This window comes from Pleurodeles waltl, chromosome 1_1 (assembly GCF_031143425.1).
Source record: "Pleurodeles waltl isolate 20211129_DDA chromosome 1_1, aPleWal1.hap1.20221129, whole genome shotgun sequence".
NCBI classification, from domain to species: Eukaryota; Metazoa; Chordata; class Amphibia; order Caudata; family Salamandridae; genus Pleurodeles; species Pleurodeles waltl.
The window spans coordinates 439,251,414-439,265,173 of NC_090436.1; the positions used below are offsets into that span (position 1 = coordinate 439,251,414).

At 47.2% G+C, this 13,760-nt stretch overlaps 1 protein-coding gene across 1 annotated transcript in view; it reads right to left on the minus strand.

The window, feature by feature from the left end:
- MARVELD2 (MARVEL domain containing 2) overlaps positions 1-13,760 on the minus strand; it is a 199,243-nt gene that overhangs the window by 26,610 nt on the left and 158,873 nt on the right. The window lies entirely within an intron of this gene.

The following is a 13,760-nucleotide window of genomic DNA, read 5'->3' on the forward strand; positions in this document are numbered from 1 at the left end:
GGGGTCTCTAATTGGCAGTGGTTTGCACCCTGTCCAAGTGGAGACCCCCCACTCTAGTCAGGGAAAGGGAATGACATAGCTAGGATAAGCCCTGCTCACCCCCTTGTAAAGTGTGCATAGAGACACACACACACACACACACACACACACCCCACCAGTTCAGAACAATATCCAATATTTATCTGAGTAATACAAGACAAAAATGACACAAATACAACATACACAAGCAAAGATATGAAATATTAAATCTTATTATAGCACTTGTAAAACACAACAGCTCCAACTGGGGCTATCAAGACATCTTAACGGAGTCGTTCCCTAGAGTCTGACGCCTCTAGCGAGGGAGTGCGGGCCAGTCACAGAGTTGCTTGGACCCCAGGTACAGTACCTTGGAAAATGAGTAAACAAAGACGTTGCATAGAGTCAGGAAGGTGAAGTGTCACTGGATCTGGTGCAACGTTGCTTTCTTGCTGCTAGGCAGTGAAGGCGAGGTGTTGGTTCCTTATGGTTGTAGGGGAGGTGATGCTGCGTTGGTGGAAAGGCATCGGATCAATACAACAAGGCAGGGTCGATGTTTCCAGCAGGTCAAAACATGAGTTGTCGACCTTGCGGTGTCGCGATCACACCACGTGGCAACTGATGCTGCTGCGGAGTCAGTTGTCACGGATGTCGGTGACACAGCTCTTAGGACTCCCACTGTGGTGTGACTTTGGTGGCAGTGCAGTGGTGCCAGGTGTGCGGCGTCTGTTGTTGCACTCCGCAGGGACTATGGCTCTGGTGAAAGCAGCGGTGCGGGTCGGACAGAGGGCCGGTTCCGAAGTCACTCTAGAGTTGATGTACTTGATCTCTTCTTCATTGGACTTGAACTCACTCCCAAAGGCCCAGGAACTGGATTTTGCAACACTTGGCAAGTCAGGACTCTCAGCAAGAGAGCCCAGTTGCTGGCAGATCAAGTCTTTAATGGCCCTGAGACCTCTTAACAGGAGGCAAGCTCAGTCCAAGCCCTTGGAGAAATTCTGGAAGAAGGATATAGAAAGCAAAGTCCAGTCATTTCACCCCCAAGACAGAAGCAGCAAGCAGCAGACCAGCACAGCAAGTAACAGGCACAGCGGCAGTCCCTCCTACAGCAGCCAGGGCTTCTTCCTGGCAGAATGTCCTCAATCCAGAAGTGTTCTACCTTTGTGGGGTAAGAGATCCAGTACTTATACCCATTTCTGCCTTTGTAGTGCACAAGACCCTGCCTTTCCTGCTCTGGCCCCAGACACACTCCAGGGGGTTGGAGACTGCTTTGTGTAAAGAGGCACAGCCCTATTCAGATCCAAGTGTCAGGTCCTTCAATCACTGTAGCTCAGAAATACCCACCAAGATATGCAGGGCACGTCTCAGCTCCTTCTGTGTGACAGTCTAGAGTGAATTCACAAACAGTCTAAATGTCAACCATACCCAGATGTGTATTCCACAGACAGGTTTAGGCACGGAATGGCTAAGCAAGAAAATGCTCACTTTCTAAAAGTGGCATTTTGAAACTTACAATTTTAAAACCAACTTTACCAAAATATCTATTTTTAAATTGTGAGTTCAGGGACTCCAAACTCCACACCTCCAACTTCTCCCAATGGGAAATTACACTTGAAAGATATTTCAAGGCAAACCCCATGTTACCCTATGGGAGAGGCAGTCCTTGCAATAGTGAAAACCAAATTTAGTAGTATTTCACTATCAGGACATGTAAACCACACCAGTACATGTCCTACCTTTTAAAAACACTGCACTCTGTCTATGGGGCTGCCTTGGTCCTACCTTAGGGGTGACTTGCTTAGAGTAAAGGAGAAGGTTTGGGCCTGGAAAGTGGGTGCACTTGCCAGGTCGAAATGGCAGTTTAAAAACCACACAGAGACAATGGAGTGGCAGGTCTGAGAAATATTGGCAGGGCTACTCATTTGGGTGGCACAATCAGTGCTGGGGGAACCACTAATAGCATTTGATTTCCATGCCCTGGGCACACATAGTGCATTTTACTAGGGTCTTACTAGTACATCAAATATGCCAATTATGGATAAACCAATCACCAATACGGTTTAGACAGAGAGCACTTGTACTTTAGCACTGGTCAGCATTGGTAAAGTGCCCAGAGTCCTAAAGGCAGCAAAAACTAACTTCAGCACAGGATCAAAAACAGAAGTTCAGAAGCAAAAAGACAGGGTAAACTACAGTAAGAGCTGACAGGTCTAAGAAGGCCCTTCACTGCTTGAACACTAGCTGGAGAATAATTAACTATCTGCTACTATATGACCATATGATAGAGTAGCCACTGAGACCCCTCGATCCCCTTGTGTAGAATAAAGGTTGCAGTACTGAGGTTCTCTGTCAACACAAGGAAAGGATATGAGGTGGTATGGCCAGTGGCAGGGAACAGGATCCTCAGACCATCCTTCCACTGCTAACGGTTATCTGCCACTTATTACCCACACTAGGCTATGTAAAATACTGTCACCTAGATGGGTCACCAGAGCATGCACCCAGCTTACATTTATCCTCCTAATTATGAAAAGCAAACCAGTGATCTAGTCAGTGCATTCACCTGCTCACAGAGTACGGCGACACATATACACGAGAGACCCTCTAAAATCACTCTTGCTATCAAGCATATTCATTCAGAATACTGCTAATCTACAGCACCACCCCATTAGTAGCCCTTCTACTAATCCAGGGAAAGGGGGACTTAAAACAAAGGATTTGTAATCACCCATAAATTTGAATTGCTTCTTTTCCCAGGCTTTCACTGCCAGCAATGCACTGAATATGACCTGAGGCTTTTAAAGCATAATTTACCTTTTGGGGCTAACCTCCATATCATGTTGTACCATGTCCTACTGTTGTTTTAAGGGCAACTGTGTCATTGGAGAGCAGCGTGTATCTCATCCCACATATCTCTATGCTCTAGAGCGGAATATTTTGGATTTTTAGCAACCAACCAGAATCGAACTGAGATGGTGGCCACATATGTGAATTGCTTCACTCAGCTACTCTCAAGACACTGTCCAATTATATAAACCTGTCCACGGAAGGATCTGGATAATAGATCGCCATAATAAAATACATTACCTTCTCATTATGTTCCTCATTACAGTCCCTGTGTAATTTGGGGTATATGCAGGTACCCAGCTGTGAAACACATCTGTTTTTTATTTTCTTACAATGAAGTCCCTGGCCTCCAGAGGGAGTCCCCATGAAGATGACCAATTTTTTTTTTTTTTTTAATTCACAGAGTCAGAGGATCCATGGCTAAGTCTGCTGATTGTTTACATAGATCGTGACCCATGTCCAATGAATTCTGCTGGGGAGGTGCTTCCATAGGTTCTGGTGTAGAGGCTGAGCCTGTAGTTCAGTCATACAAATAGATATGGTTTACCTTGATACTTATTCCTCCACCAGCCCCTGCCAACTTTCTTTCTGAACTTTCTGAACTCTCAACCAAATACCAAAAGATACTCACCAACAGAGGCCTGAACTTTGCCAATACAAGTAGCTTTTTCCAGACCAGTTGCTGTCTTTCCATGAAAGTGCATTTGCAGCAAAGAAATGCCCTGAAACAAAAGGCCTAAATCCTACATCTTTTTCCGAATCTACTGACCTTCCTGAAGAAAACTACAGACCCAAATTTTCATTAAAAAATGACCAAAGGAGGTGCTGCCAGCCAACATGGCGGACAGATCGTGCAACTTGATTGTTGGAGCTAATCTTTTCTTACTGGGGCATGCCTGTCCTAGATGCCTGATCCCAAGATGGCACCTGATGTCCATCTCCATGGAACTTTCCTGAAGCAGGCCAGCCATAAGCACGTATAGGAGGATTGATCCACCGGTCTCGACTCTGGGAGCTGATTTGCGATTCTCACTGGCTCTTTTTTTTTTTTTTTTTTTTTTTTTTTTTTACAGTGAGAGCTATGTACTAGCAAGTTTTAGCTGGGAAATAACCAAAGGAGCAACGTTTATCATAGGCACAACAAGTGAGAGCTGCTAGGCACTTATGCTTCGGAAGAAACCACAATCTACTAAGGTCTCTGATTTTTTCACGCCGGCCAAAGGGGAGACTCCTGTGTCGCAGAGACCCGGTAACATGGCGCTCACTAAGGACTATCTATTGGCCTCCCTCCGCACCTTTAAGGTGGAATTGTGAGAGGAGCTTAATGCGGAGTTGAAGTCAGCGCTGGAGGCGCTTCAATCTGACATTACTAGCCGCCTGACCTCTCTCCAGGCAGACGTGGACTCGGTGGGGACCCGCAAGTTATACCTTGAAACTCAGGTCCAAGAGATAAAACAACAAGTAAGCCCGTTGAAGCAGGAGGTTTCGCAACGTAAATCGCAACTCCAGCAATCGATTTTTAAATGCGAGGATTGGGAAAATCGGTCTCGATGAGACTACATTAAAGTGTGGGGGCTGGAGGAGGGCAGCGAGGACCCAGTTTTGAAAGCGTTTGTGGTGGGCCTCTTCTCACAACTTTTGGGCGCTTACCATCCGGAGGTGCAGATCAAAAGGGTGCACAGGGTGGGGATTCGTCCCACCATTGGAACTAAAGAGACCACAGGATGTTCTGGTAAAATTGAGGTTAAAGAGCGCATATTCCAGAGGGCGAGACGTCAAGACGTGGTGTCTTTTCAAGGAGCTCAGTGTAGGTTGTGGCAGGAAATTGCTCCACCAACACTGCAACGACGACATCGCTTTTGTGTGATTACGGATGAGCTGAATGCGCGGAATATTTGGTACAGGTCGACATTTCCATTTGGCTTCACTTTTGGACTTAACAACAAGCCGTATCATTTTGTGGAATGCGGAGAGGCGGCGGCAGTGTTGGGTCTACAGGAGAAAGGCAGAGATAATGGCAGTGCGGGGCAGGAGGCGGTGCGCCACCGGGAAACTTCTGTTATGTCTCCGGGAGGAGAGGGTTGGAGACTGCCATGGAGGAGGAGGGCCTCTTAGGAGTAGTTTGTGATCCTCTTTGCAAGGGGCTCCGGGGGGAGACGATATCTGCTTTACGGGAGGGGCAGTGCTGGTCTATTCCCCGAGGGGAACGTGGTGGTACCAGATGGGCTGGCAATTTGCTAGTGGACCAAACATTCTTGGGACGGTTCTCTTGTCGCTCCTTCTGTTCCAGACATCATGTGAGCTTCCGGGGGGGGGGGGGGAAGAGAGGGGGGCATGGATACCTCTTCTAGATCATGAAGACTTTGCAGAGTTTTCTGCTGCCTTGTGAGAGACTCGTAGGCGTTCTGATGTTATGTTTTGAGTTCTTCAGTTTTTTGTTTGCTTATTGTTTTTTCTCCCTATTCCTTTTGGCATAATGGCTGGGGGTGGGGGAAGGGAGGGAGAAGGGGGGTGGGGATGGGATAGGGGGTACTTTGGTCTCAAGAGGACTTGTTCGGTTAGACATACACATAAGCAAGCATCCCCTAGCTTCTTTGGTATAATGGTACACTTTTTAACCTGGAACGTTAAGGGGTTGAACTCGCCCAATAAGCGATCACAATTACGGAAATTCTTTGATGATCATCAGTATGATATAGTGGCATTGCAGGAAATACATTTCAAGAAAGGTGACGCCATAGGTTGCAGCATAAATACTATCCGTTTTTCGGCACCTGGGAAAAAACACTGTGGGGTAGCCTTGATATTTCATAGATTGATGCATTTTCAGCTCTTTGGGTCACAATTAGATAAAGGGGGCAGGTATTTGTTGTTCAAGGGAACCTTGGGTGGATGGGTCTGTACGATAGCTACCCTCTATGCACCTAATAGTGGCCAATCGCCGTTTCTTTTGCACTTTTTGGATGTATTGGGGTGCTTTGCAGAGGGTGAGATAGTGCTCATGGGAGATTTCAGTCTGATTTGGGATGGCACTCAGGATACGACACACCCTCAGAGACCGCCTGCTAGAAGCTTTACCAAATCTGTTAAAATTGCATGTCATAGGTTGGGGCTTTTTGATGCTTGGTGTGCCTACCACCCTACTGCAAAGGATTATACCTTTTTCTCCCATTCTCATAGGTCCTATTCTCAGATTTATTATATTTTCATGAGTTTACCTCTGCGGAAGCTTCTTCGGGCGGCCACTATGCACCCGATAGTCATCTTTGACCATGCACCAGTGGAGGTGAGTTTGGAGTGGACTATGTCGCACCCTACGAGGGGGCGCTGGTATTTCCCACATGTCCTAACTAGAGACACTATTACTAGAGATGAGCTGCAGAGAGCTATTAAGGAGTTCTTTCAGAATAATAACCCTGGGGATCCCCCTCTTCCTATCATTTGTGATGCATTCAAAGCTGTCATTCGGGGCACTTGTATCTCCTTAGATATGTCATTGTATTGGCTAAAGGCTGAAAAGCGATTGGGATTGGAGGAGGCACTGCGGGAAGCTGAGGGGGTACACAAGATTTCTCCCACATGGCAGAGCCAGAGGAAGGTAACCTTCATAAAGGGTAAACTACAGTCTATTTATATGAATAGGGCAGAGATGGCCCTATTACGGCTCCAGAGGTCTCACTATGATGGGAGGAACCAAACTGGTTCCCGCTTACCTAGGCAACTACAGGTTAAGCAATCCAAGGGTTATATTGCACAAATACGGGATGACACATGGGAATACCATTCAGAAGAGAAGAAAGCGCGAGCGTTCGGGAACTTCTATACCCGCCTGTATATCTCGGGCAACCCGAGTGTGGCTGCCCAGGAGAGTTATTTAAGACATGTCCAGCTCCCCCAGGTCGCCTGGGAAATGAATGAACTCTTAGAGGCCCCATTCACTCTAGACGAAGTAAGGGAGGCCACTGACTCCCTCTCTCTGCGTAAGGCACCGGGCCCGACGGCTTCACAGCGCACTTCTACAGGACTTTTGGGGCTGAGCTTGTCCCACACTTAACTGCGCTATTTAATTCGATCTGAGTGCACACTCTCCCCTACTATGGGGGAAGCTCTGATCTCACTTATTCCTAAAGAAGGAATGGATCCTCAGTTATGTGCATCCTATCGGCCCATTGCCCTACTCAATCTTGACGCCAAGTTGTATACCAAAATATTGGCACAGCGATTGGAAGGAGTGTTGCCGGATTTGGTTCATTTGGGTCAGTCTGGTTTTATTAAAGGCCGGCAAGCCCATGATAATGTTAGAAGGGTTATCCTTCTTATGGAAAAAGTGGAGAAGAAGCAGGTCCCAGCTATATTATTGACGCTAGATGCGGAGAAGGCTTTCGACCGGGTGGAATGTTCCTTTTTAGTGGCAACTCTTCGGCGCCTTGGGTTTGGGGACCAGTTCATTGCTATGGTAATGAGCAACTACTCGGGCGCCAGGTCACGGATTTGTGTCAATGGAGTGATATCCAAATTTTTTGACTTGTCCAGGTGGACCAGGCAGGGTTGCCCGCTTTCTCCGTTGCTTTTTGCGCTAGGCGTGGAACCTCTAGCGGCCCGGATACGGGCAGATCAGCGTGTTCAGGGCATTCAATTTGGCTCCAATCAACACAAGATCTCTGTTTGCCGATGATATTCTACTTTTTATCACTAATCCTCGCCAAACTCTTCGGCAGTATTGGAGGGAGCTGTGTCTCTTTGAGCAGGCATGTGGTAGCCTCCGCTTCTCCATTTGCTCTGGCTAAAAAAGACATCTTGAACCTGGGAGTTCGGCTCAGTCCTAGGGTACCAGACCTCGTTAGGGCAAATTTTCCACCCCTCCTTAAGACATTGCGTACTGATTTAAAGAGATGGTCCTTCCTGTGGCACTCTTGGCTAGGCCGCATTAATCCTATTAAGAGGACGGTTCTTCTGCGGCTGTTATATTTGTTCCAAAGTCTACCTATTGATATTCCCCAAGATTATTTTACTTAACTGCGCCAGTTGTGTACTCAGTTTATCTGGCAGAACATGAGAGCTCGGCTCTCTAACAAATTGCTAACACGCCCCAGGGATAAGGGAGGGCTTGCTCTCCCCTAGATTTTTTACTATATTACAGAGCGGCACAGCTCTGGGTTATCACGGAGTGGTCTCTTTAAGAGTCAGATAAACTGTGGTTGAATATGGATAGGGCGATGACGGGGTGGACATTGTGGGATGTGTTGTGGAAACCTAGGAGTGATCGCCCGAAAAATGCTTATCTTAGCACCCCCATGGCTACTACCCTTAAGGTGTGGGACAGGGTGACAAGTGCCCTCCGACTCACGACCTTCCCCTCACCACATACCCCAATTCATTATAAAGCAGACTTCCCTCCTGGAGTCACAACGGGACCCTTTGATAGGTGGAGGGAGGGGGGATGTCTTACGATTGCTGATCTCTTCCATGGGGATCAAGTGCGCACCTTCGAAAACTGTTTTAGGGATTTCCATCTTCCCAGCTCCGAGCACTTCCACTATAATCAGTTACTCCATTGGGTTACTCAACCACATATGGGAGCGGCGGCCACCGGGGAGCTTCTTCCTATTGAGAGATTTGTTCAACGGGGGGGACAAAAGCAGAGCAGCATTTCCACACTATACAAATTATTATCAGCACAACAACAGTATATCCTTGTCATTTGGCATTTTGGGAACGGACGTTAGATGGCCCAGTTGAGGAGGGACTCTGGGCACGACTATTTCAGGATATAGTCAAAAATAACCATTCCATGGGGACTAGGGTAGCTCATTAGAAACTTCTTTATAACTGGTATCTTTAACCGGAGAAGCTTAAGAAACTTTTTCCTCAGGCATTGGATAGAAGTTGGCGTGGTTCTGGGAAGTTGGGAGATTTCAGGCATACATGGGGGGGGGACTGTCCCGTTATTAAGCCCTTTTGGAAGAAAATTCTGTCACATCTAAAAGAGATTCTGGGATACCCTATTCCTACTTCACCAGCCCATGTTTTATTGGGTCTGCGTACTCCTGAGCTGCAACATCAAACACCGGGTCATCGCTCTATCCTTTGGCTGGCATTGGGGGCAGCTAGGACTGTCCTTGCATCATACTGGAAGAAAAAGGATTCGCCCCCATTGACGTTGTGGTATGCCAGACTCTGGAGTGGGCTTGCTATGGAGCACTTAGCTGACAAGCTGGATAATTCTCAAAGGAGTTTTGACCACATTTGGGATCCCCTGGTGAGGTTTCTGTCCAGGGGCGTCCCGCTTACTACCTGTAGTCCACGTCTTAGGGTGCTGCATCTTTTCCACAAATAGGGTTTAGTCCAGGTGTGGTAATTCAGGGGAGGAATGGGGGAGATGTGTCTTGGGGCCCTCTGCACGCCTTGTCTTCTGGACCCCCCAACCCCCATTTATATAACATACATGGCAGGAATACAGGACACAAAGGGTTGATGTTAGTTTTTATGTTATTGACGTTCTTTTTTTTTTTTTTCTTATAGTCCAGGCTAATGTGTATTCTTTTCTTCTGAAAGTGCCTTTAGCAGTCAATGATGTGGGGTATATGCAGGGAGGTGTTGAAAGCTTTAATTGCATTGTAATTTTGTTCCCCATAAGTATGGAGAAGCTTTCCCCCTTTTGAGAGGGGGGTCATGCACATTTGGCATCTTGTCGGACACTTTGTGAGATCTGTTGTATCATTTTCAATGTTTCTTAAAGGAAAAACAGTTTCATTAAAAAAATAAATTAAAAAAAAGCCCACCTCTCGACTGCAATATCTGGGAGCTTAGCCAATTACAGTGCCCCAGAAATATATCAATTCACAGCAATCTTTCTTCAATCCTTACTTTGCTATCTTTACATTTATATTTTTATTTAAGTTTTCTACACTATAATTTACAGATACCAATATGGGGTAATCATCTCATCAACATGATCAAAATTCAAATTGTAAGCTCTTCAAGAATTAAGCAAGAGAAACTAAACTTCATAAATTCCTTACCCATTCCCTCTGTAGTACCAATCACCCTCATATCCATTCAGTAGACCACTAAATGTGGCACAAAGTGGAGTGTATTTAATCCTGGTAATCCTAATCGGGCAGAACCACACCATATGGAAACACCCAGCTTCCAGTGCTCAACAGTGAGGGCAGTCAGTCGATGCCCCAAGGAACATAGTGTGGAGTCGCCAGGGCTTAAGGTAGGCACAATGCAAGTAACAGAACTGAATAAGCTTGAACCTGCCATTCCAAGATACTATGGGGACAGGAAGAGTCAGTATACAGGACCCTGTTCCACTTACCATTGATGATATCGGGGAGAGAGGTCTAACTGTGCTCCCCTTAATACAACTCAGTACAGCAGGGTAATCGCCTTGGTAGTTCCAGAGATGAGAAAAAGATAGCTGAGGCAATCATGTTCCAGGGGTTCCAAGGAGCCCATCTTCCACCAGTTGCGAATCCAACCTGTCAGAGTTCCATGTAATAGAAAATGCCCTGCTGGGATATCATAAGTCTCTCTGAGGGAGGAGAAAGAGCTCAGTTCATCTCCCGTGAAGAGATCCCCCATAATATGAATATTCAAGTTGGCCCATGTCTCTAATCTGGGCCAGGCTCCGGGGAGTTGGCAATACTGAGCCATGAGCAAGGAAAGTTCGCAAGTGTACGGAGTTCTGGAGTGGGTCCTCTGTAGCGCCCTAGCCCATTTGTATCACGCTGTGCAGATTAGGATTTTCTGCTCCTCGTCGAGGCAAGAGTTGGTTACATCATCATACGAATCAGTAGCATTCTCATGGGCATCCTGTGCTCACGAGTGCATGTCCCATTCCAGTTCACTGATATCCAGTAGGCAACCCACTGCAGCTGGGCAGCCAAGTAATATAATTCGAAATTTGGTGCAGCCAAACCCTTCTCATCCACTGGTAGGTGCAATTTCCGAAGGACCATCCTGCCTCTGGAAGTTCCCCAATATAACGTGATGAGCAGACTATCAAGTTCCCGGAAGTAAGCTCTGGGAAGTTCAATTGGTTGGGCAGCAAAGAGATAATAGATGCGGCAACAGGATCCTCTTGGATATGGCTATCTGTCCATGAACAAAGATCAGTAGGGTGCTACAAAAGAATATTGAGCTACATGCTGCGGAAAAGGGCCTAGTGAAATTACCCTCACAAAGTAGCTCCAGTGTGCTATATACGTCCACCCCCACACAGTGAATAGTTGCACTCTCCCAGCGTAGCTCCGGGATGGCAGAGGTGTGGCGGGTCTCCTCAGAGTTAGATCAGAGGAGAAGGTGCCAATCTTGAGCCAGTTTATTTCTAAACCAGAAAATCGCCCAAAGATCAATAGTTCCGCTCCTGCGGCCTCCAAATAAGTAGTGTTACCACACAGGTTGTCTGCATATAAGGAGCTATACATGTGGTCCCCCTCCACTTGCAGGCCCAGATAGCACCTCCCCTGTGGTTCCGGCAGTGCGAGCAGCTCCAGTGCAAGTGGGAACAATAGCGAAGAGAGGGGACAGCCTTGGCGGGTACCGCGCTCCACAACACACACCTTGGAGATCACTGAACATGTCCGGACCCATGTTCGTCGTTTGGAGTACAAAAGCTTGGCCCATTTAAAGGGATCTCCGAACCCCATCCCCAGAAGAACAGGATAAAATAAGTCCCACCGCAGGAAGTCGAACGCTTCAGGTATAGCCACTGACCTAGCCAGGGCATCAGATGGCAAAGACGCCTGTCAAGGATCTTTATAAGTTGCTGAATGTTCTGCAGCATGCTGCCAGTGAGGATAAAGCATGTCTGATCAGGGTGCACTAATCTGTTCATGTTGGGTAGGACTATGGTGGCCTGGAGTTTGCTCAGAATTTTGTAATCAGCATTGAGCATGGATAACAGGTGATAGGAGTCCACCCAATAAGGGGTCTTTACCTTTCTTTGGGAATAACTCTAAAAGGGCCTCGCGCAAAGAGGGTGGGAGTACGCAGTGCGCCCTGCCTCAGGGAAATCTGTCACTAGCGTTGGGGTAATCAGAAGACCATCTGTTTTGGGAGACTCTGCCTTTGGCCAGCTCTTTGATGGCTCCCCAGACCTCCTCCACCGTGATCTCTGCCCCCACTTGTTCTGCCACTGCTGAGTCTAGCATAGATGGGGAAGTATCTGCAATGTAGCAGAACATCTGAGTCAGCTAGCACTATGGCGTACAGCGCATGGTAAAAGTGCAGAAATACTGCATTAATATCCATCATGTGCAAACACAAGTCAGTTGTTAGACTCCTGAATCTGAAGGATAGATAGACCAACTTGCTCCCCGATTTGCCCCTCTCAGAGTGGACCCTTGCCATGTATGCTCTACAGTTATATTGGTGCAGTCACTCCACGCACTCAGCAAGTTGCCGCTCTCTACTGCCTGCATGTTGTTCAGTCCCAGCGGAGTCCTTTCAAGATTGCCTTCTGCTGTCGTATGTCGGAGTTCAGCTGATCGTGCTCTTATTCGCAATACAGTAACTGCGTATGGCCACCTTAAACGCCTCCTACTCCATCCTGGCCGATATTGCAGAGCCCTGGTTATCTGCACAATAGTTTGTGATTTTCTTGAGTAGTGAGGACCTGAATGCATGTTCCTCTAATAATGTCAGATCTAGTCTCTAAGAAGGGATACTGGTCCTGTGGGTAGACCACCGAAAGGTACACAGCAGAGGACAATGATCAGAATAAGTCTGCATTATATACTCTACATCTGTCACCACCTTGCACGCCTCAGGGCAGCCAAGCACCTTGTCCAGTCGCACCTCCAAGTCATGCACACTACAGCAGAAGGAGTAGACCCTGGCTGACGGGTTTCTCACCCTCCAACAATCCTGTAGACCCCAATGCTGTACCCAGCTACAGAAAGTATCGGCCATTTTAGTCGCAGGCCCGTGCGTAAGGGGAGGGTGAGATCTATCCATGATGGTGTCAGCCATGCAATTAAAATTGCCACCCACTATATGGATATAGGGGAGCATGGACAGGAAGAGGGCCCTCAGGCTGTCAAAGTCAGTGTTGGGGGCATACATGTTGAGCAGTGCCACACCATTAGCATCCAGTCATCCCAGCACCAGTACCAGTACAAATCTACCCTCTGGGTCAACAATGGACTTCTGTAATAGAAATGGTACCCCCACACCTAATCTAGGTAAGTGACCCTCCCGCCCCCCACACACACACAGTAAGCTGTATAGTATAGTTGCCTCCTTCATTTCTTGTGTAATGCTCTGCCCTCAGCAGCTGTTAGGCGAGTCTCTTGCAAGAAAGCGACTTGCATCCCATCCGCCTCACACAAGCGGGCACATTATAGCACTTAGAGGGCGATGACAACCCTGTACATTCCAGGTTATTACTAGGAGGTGTTCAGCCTCCCCAGCAAACAACATGCAGTCGAGGGACACAACAGCCCTACAGTTGATGCCCGGTGCATCTCCATGTACCCTGCCGCACAGCCACACCTGCAAAAATCACAACACACATAACATCATTGAGAACCCCCCAAAAACAACCCCAAAACACCCCACCTGGACTGAGGCACATACAAATATTGTCTCAACAAATATAGAAGGCAACAGGTCTAGCAAACAGGGCTCTATTGCCCTAGCCTATCCAGTCCATATTAGAGAGAGAGACCAGCCAAAGGAATAGAATCATAGGACATAGAACTATAAAACAGACAGCATAGGGAGCAAAAACCCACAGGCACCCTGGACCCATGAGCCAGTGTAAAATACATATAAAGTCCAAATACTTCAGGAATTAAACCCTCATACCCACACTGCAGGAAACTGGCTCTGAATATACTATATCAAAATGAGATGTATAGAGTCCAGGGGTTGATGTGGCAGCC